The 6,671-nt window shown below is 65.3% G+C and overlaps 1 long non-coding RNA gene across 1 annotated transcript; it reads left to right on the top strand.

Annotated features, from left to right (window-relative positions):
* Nucleotides 1–321: 321 nt before the first annotated feature.
* LOC144370894 (uncharacterized) lies at nucleotides 322–6,602 on the top strand. Its single transcript, XR_013430967.1, has 2 exons — nucleotides 322–6,178; nucleotides 6,268–6,602. It is a non-coding gene; the product is annotated as an uncharacterized LOC144370894 (long non-coding RNA).
* The last annotated feature ends 69 nt before the right edge of the window (nucleotides 6,603–6,671 follow it).

Here is a 6,671-nt window from a genome sequence, read left to right as displayed (position 1 = left end):
GGCCAGAGCCAAGTTGGTGACCTCGGTGGTGACCTCCTGTGTGAAGTGTGATGAGGGGTAGCCTTGGCTCCAGGGCACAGGACCCGTGGAGCCCCCAGGGGCCGGCACGGAGCAAGCACCATGTCGGCTGTCCGTCTGGGGCAAGGCACTAGGGACGGACGCGCGCCACACCACAGCCGCACCCCAGCCCTTTTATTTATTATTTACTTGGTCCCAGGGACTGAACCCAGGGGCACTCAACCCCAGCCCGACTTTGTATTTAGAGTCAGGGTCACTGAGTTGCTTAGAGCCTGGCCACTGCTGAGGCTGGCCTTGAACTTGCGATCCCCCTGCCTCAGCCTCCCCAGCCACGGGGGTTACAGGCGTGTGCCACGGCGCCCGGTCCTTTTTATCTTTTATTTTGAGACAGGGTCTCCCTAAATCGCCCAGGCTGGACTTGACCTTGCCGTCCTCCTGCCTCGGCCTCCTGAGTTGCGGGCCTGACTGTGTGGCCACAGTACCATTTTGTTGTCACCAGGCTCCTCAGCCCCCCGCGACCCCCTGCATTACCTGTTCTTCACCCCCGTCACCCACAGGCCCACCCTCGCCCCAGCCTACACTGCTGGCCCTGACTGAGGCCAGCCTGGCTGTCGCTGGACCCCTCTGGGCCCTGGTGCTCCGCCTGGGATCAGGCCTCAAGTGGGAAGAGCTGGCCCCGGGCTGCCCCCACCCCCCCGGCTGGTCCAGCCCGTGCCCGGGAAGCCAAGGCCCAGGAAGGACAGCAGTTTTCCATCACTGGACACGAGGCTCAGGAAGCCACAGACACCCGCCCAGCCGCAGCCCCCAGGAGGTTCAGACGGCAGAGGCAGAGACCAGGCCAAATTAAAATTGATCGTGGGGAACGGCTCGGCAGGGTGGAACAGACATGGGGTCGCCGGGGAGCGCAGGGGCACCGAAGCAGGCGAATGCTCTGCCCGGAGGAGGATCTTAGCCTGCAGCTGGAGCATCCAGCTGGGGCTTCTAGGACCAGAGGTCCAGAGCTGCTGGCCGCCACTGTTGAGGAGGACATGGCCCCCACGGTGGGTCCAGTCACTGGGCCTTTCCTCCCTGAGTCATGGGGCAGTGCCTGCACCAGCCTGGACATTACTGTCCTCGTTCACCCCCAGCATGCCCTGCCAGGTGGACGGAAGGACCAGCTGGACTTCCACAAGTTGTACCTCAGAAAGGGGCAGCCGCTGGGCCGTGCTGGAGGAGGGAGGCCAGGTCGGGCCCCAGAACGCGGGCTTCCAGGGCTGCTTCCCGCACAGCCTGGGGGGGCGGGGGCAACCAGGCAGGTGGCCAGCCGCCTGCTCCCTGAAGGCCCGGCAACCCTGACCCGGAAGCCCCCCTCGGTGCCTGGGGTGGGGGTCATGCCCCGGCTCGTCTTTCGGGACCCCTCTCTGGTGAGAGCCTCGACCCTGAGATTAGGGGCTGGGTCAGGGTTCAAGCGCGGCCCCATTCAGGAGAGGGGTGGGCCGTTCTCCCTGCCACCTCGGATTTCCGGGACAAAGGCTCAGTGGAGGCACCCTGCAGAGGCTGGGCCCAGGGCCGGGAAGGCGGAGGCTGCTGGGGGCCGGCTCCTGACTCCTCCCCGCCAGCTCCCTGTGCCCACCTGGCACCCTCCCGGGAGGGGACTGCAGTGGCCCCCAGGCCGCAGTCGGAGGCGCTGAGGCCAGGGCAGGCTGCCCCAGGGCGGGGCCGGGAAGCCACTCTGCCCTGCCTGGGGAGTCCAGCCTGGCCCCGGGAGAAGGGCCGGGCACTGGAGGCGGTGGCCGTGACGGCAGGCAGGCGGGGGCTGGCAGTGGACAAAGGCCGGCAGGCTGGGCCTGCGGGGGCGCGTTCCGCTCCTCCGCCTCTGTTCCACTTGAGTCCACCCTGGACAGGCCGGAATAATCCCTCCCGCGGCCACTGCTGGGCCGTGACGGCTTGAAGGGGCCCGTGGGCCTGGCTGGCAGCTGGGCGGGGGCAGGGTAGGCTCAGCCCCCAACACCCCCAAGCCTCCTGCCTCCGTCCTGGGAACACACCGGTCTGTTCCTGATGACCAGGAGGAACTGAGTCACTGAGAGGGACCTGTGCCTCGAGGTCCCGTGGCCAGCCACGGAGCCTGGGCCAGGCTGTCCTTCCCTGGACCTGCAGGGCCCTCTAGTGCGCGACTTGCCGTGGGCCGCGGAGTCAGGGCACCACTCCTCCCCGCCCCTCAGTCCTGAGCCCCTGGGCGGCAGGTAGGACGGGTGCTGACCCGGGTCCAGGAGGGCCTCGCCAGCACTGCCCAGGTCTGCAGGCCCCTGCCCCTTCAGCTGCCCCGTCCCAGGAGCCGCCCCCAGCACCCAGGTGTGTGTGGGGGCCTCTCCTCCCTCTCCTCCAGCAGGTGGAGAAAGGGCCCTGGGCGCGGCCAGGAGCAGACCCTAGAGCTAGGGTCGGGGGAGCCTGGGCGGGAGGCCCCTCTGGAGGTCTCTGGGGTCAGTGGGAGATGCCAGGGCCACTCTGGACTAAACTCCTCCCGGGCTCCCTGGCATCCTCAGGAGGAAGCCGCGATCCCTCAGGGCCACACTGCTGTTCCCGCCAGCCCCCTGTGGCCGCTGGCCCATGTTCGAGGGGCAGGGTCCCCCCATGACCCTCATGGCCCTGGGGAAGGACCCCTGACCCAGCACCTGCCCTCAGGGTTTCCCACCAGTACCCGGGCTGGGCTCTGTCCTCCACTTCGCATCCTCAGCCTCTGGTCTGGCAGACAGTGGGTGCTCCATAAAGGCACTTAGAAAGCATAAAGCAATGGGCACCGCTTCACCGGGCCTGGAAACGGGCAGAAGGTGTACCTGGGCTGCAGTGACTCAAGTGGGGTCCAGGGCCCTGAGACCAGAGCCTGGGCCCCTCCCTGGGACCTGGGTTGGTCGGCACCTTGTCGGGCAGGGACCCCTGCCTCTGACCCCGAATTTTACTGTCTCCAGGCTGCCTTGGGAGGGTCCACCTTGGCTCACAGTTGGGGGACCACCCGCGGCCTTGGGATAGGAGCTCCAGGTCCCTTCTGCGGGGGCCTTTCGGGCCTCAGTCTCCCCGGCTAGGAAGTGGGTGCCGGTGCTGCAGCAGGAAGCCCCTCTGGCCTGGGCCTGGGGCCCCCCGCCCTCCAGGGCCGGCTCTGCTAATCCCCCGCCTGCGCCTCGGTTTCCCTCCCAGCCGCCTAATCCCCGGATTGTCCGAGGCGGGTTTTACATACATTTACAGGCTTTTCATGGGAGATTTAGTGGGCCCCAGCACGGCCCTCACTGGTGATTAACTGTCCGTAATTGAAAAGCCCCTCCTGCCCCTCCCGCTTCTCTGCGGGCTCAGGGTGGACCAAGGGGCCCCAGGACCCTGCCGCTGTGGGCCCCCCTGTGTCCCAGAGGGGCCTCCCTGGCACTGAGGGTGCTGGGGCCTGCAGCACCTCGTGAGGGCCCAGGACTCAGCCTGTCCCCGCCCTCCCCAAGTCCCCCATCTCCGGGTGCGGTGGCTGTGAGCTGCTTCTTCAGGACAGGACAAGATTTCGGGTCCTGGGAGCCGAGTGTGGTTTCTTACCCTGCCCACACCTTCCCTGGCTCGCAGCAGAGGGTGGAAAGGGGGACGGTCAGGGTCTGCCAGCAGGGGATGCATCCTTGTCCCCTCCACCCCTGAGCATTTGCGACTGGGTCCCCAACTGGGCGGCTTGATCCTGCCTGTCGCAGGTTTATTTATCTGGTGTATATATGTATTTTAATTTAGAGCTCTGCCAAGCAGAGGCAGACCCCTGTGGGGTTCCCGCCACCTCCCTCTGGCTCTCGTCGGAGACAGGCCGGTCGCCCCTGCCCCGCCTTCCCTGGGGAGTGAGGAAGGAAAAGGAGGTGGAGGGGCGTTGTGGGGTGGGGGCGGCTCTCACCCACTCTCTGCCCATCCTCGCTCATCCAGCCACTCCACACACCTTCCTGGAGGGCTGGGACCATGGTGGCCTGGGAAGCTTCCAGGTCCTTGTGGGAATGGCCATCTGGTCCTCAAGGATGCCCAGGGGCAGAGCCCTTGCCCCCCACGGGCCATGACAACCCCGTTTTCCAGGCGAACAGCAGGGATCCCTCCCTTTCCTGGGATCCAGTTTATCTGGGCGCCCTCTGCCAGGGGCCCCTGACCGCCGTCCCCCTTCCTCAGTCGCCCTCCTGGACACAGAAAGGGCCTGCAGGCCAGCAGCGGCCGCGCCCCATGAACCAGGCTAAGAAGCGGCCCGTGCGCCAGGACCGGGCGCCGCGGTCTGCGACACCCTGCAAACCGCGACTCTGCGGCTGCGGCCGTGCTCCACCTGCAAACGCGGGCTGCGCGGCGGTCACAGGGGCTCCTGGGGTTACGGCCCGCTTCCTGTGATCCCGGGCTCCCGCTTCAGCCGTCCACTGGACTGTCCTCCGGGCTCCCAGCCCCTGGGGCTCTGCAGCTCCTGGAGTCCTGCGGACCCTTCGCCAGCCAGCGTCTTCTCAGGCTTCTGCAGTGGGAAACCGAGTGGCCAGGCCGCCTCTTGACACTCACCACCGCAGCGACACCAGCAGCCTCCCGCGTGCGGCCTGGGGCTGGGCCCTCCCGCCCCTTGGTCTCGGCCTCCTTATCCTTCAAATGGGTCTGCCGGGTCGCAGATGGGTAAACTGAGGCCCTAAAGGGCAGACTCCCCTTCTCCCTCGGGGTCCTTCCAAGAGCTGGACGGAGACTGGCCCACCAAGGCCGGGAGGTGGAAGACCAGCCTGCCCAGGCCCTCTGTGTTCTAGCAGAGCTGGGACCTCGGAGGGGAGGGTGGCCAGGCGGGAGGCGCCAGGGGGAAGGCGCGGCCTGGGGGGACCCCCTCAGAGGTGGGAGCACAGGTGCCCCGAGGGACAGGCCTTCCTGTCCCAGCCCCAGGCAGGGGAACCGGAGGGTGAGGGGTCACCCCAGCTTCAGGCTGCCCTACAGCGGGCACTCTGCACCTGCTGCACCCGAGTCCAGGAGTGTCCAGAAGGCTCCCAGGCCCTCAGCAGCAAACCGGCTGGAGCCTGGGGGAGATCAGCCTTGGGCTGTACGGCCCGCCCGGCCACCTAGAGTGCCCCTCTGCCTCCGCTGCCCACAGCCCTGCTTCAGGCTTGGACTGTGCACCTGCTGCCTGCCTCAGTTTCCTCCTACCCGACATCGCAGCCCGTCTGGGGCAGGGGAACTGATAGTGAAGGTGACCATGGAGACTCCCAGAGAGGGCTGGGGCCAGGCAAGACGGCCCCCACTATGGACAGCCGCACCCACACCTCCCTCTGCCTCCTGAGCCAGCCACTGGGTTGTCTGAAGGCTTCTGTCACCCCAGGGGCCGGGCAGTGAGCACCCCAGACCCCACCTACCATGGAGGGGCGGCATGGGGTGGAGCTTTAACCCCCCAGATCTCTGCAGGGAGATGAGGGGGGAGGACGCTGCCCGGGGTGCCTGGAAGGACTGTCCTGAACGCTTCCTGGGGAACAGGAATGAAGGCCCCCAGCCTCATCCTCCATCTGCCTCTGCTCAGATCCAACTCCTGACCTGGGTTTGTCCCAGTGACCTGTGGCCTGGGAGGGCCGCAGTCTCCCCAGCTGCAGGGGGGAATGGGCGCCCCACTCAGTGCCCCTCCCTCCTGGCCACCGTGTCCACTAGGGCCAATCGATTGCTCCTGGGCCTCTCAGCCTCCATTTCTGGATCGATGGAGTGGGCAGCCCTGGGAGACCAGGACAGGGTCCCCTTCTCTCTGGCCTCAGAGGCCCCTGCCTGCTGCAGCACAGAGCAGGTGGGGCTACAAGGGCGGAGGGAACCGTCCGTCTGCCAAGGCTCAGGGAGAGGCCCAGAGGCCTGGTACCTCCTAGATACCCCAGGGAAGCTCCAGTCCCAGGGAGACTGAGGAGGAGGGTCTCCTGCGACCCCCCCTGTTCCTGCTGCCACACCAGCCTGGCTGCCACCACTGGAATTCCAGCTTATGACACCTCGGGTGATCTGTGGCTCCTTGAGGTCTCCGGGGCTGTGAACTCAGTTCACAGTGGTCCATCGGTGAGCACCTGGCCACCTGCAGCCTGAACGGGGTCCCCAACACCATGGTCTTGCCTCATGCCCTAAAGTCCCCCTGATTTGGGGCCAGAGACCACTGCTGTGATGTCCAGATGGAAGGGAGACTCAGCACTCTCTGCACACAGTAAGTGCTCATTAAATGCTTGCTGGGGACACTGATCTTGACGTGGGAGATGCAATTTTCTTTTATTTATTTATTTATTTATATTTTAGGTGTAGATGGAGACAACACAAGGCCTTTATTTTATGTGGTGCTGAGGATCGAACCTGAGTCCCGCCTGCTAGTGCTAAGCCAGCACTCTACCCCTGAGCCACAATCCCCGCCCCTGGGAGATGCAATTTTCATTTGGCATTTTATTTTCTGTGCATGTAGCTTCTGCATGCATGGATAGACACATCCAGTCAGTGAGCATCTGTTGAGCACCTACTGTGTACAGGCATCCTGTGGGTGCTGGAGACCAGTGATCCAGACCCCAATCCAGGCCCTCGGGGAGCAGACAGCCGAGTGGTGGACAAGACAAGAAATGAAATAAAAAAGGAAAACACTAGGGCCTGCCTGAAGGGAAGGATAAATAAAGAACACTGCGTCGAGGGGGTGTGGGCCTGGGGGAAGCCCT

This window comes from Ictidomys tridecemlineatus, chromosome 2, assembly GCF_052094955.1.
Source record: "Ictidomys tridecemlineatus isolate mIctTri1 chromosome 2, mIctTri1.hap1, whole genome shotgun sequence".
In the NCBI taxonomy this organism is placed as follows: domain Eukaryota; kingdom Metazoa; phylum Chordata; class Mammalia; order Rodentia; family Sciuridae; genus Ictidomys; species Ictidomys tridecemlineatus.
The sequence above is the reverse complement of the archived record's forward strand: the minus strand, read 5'-3'. Positions and strand labels throughout refer to the sequence as shown.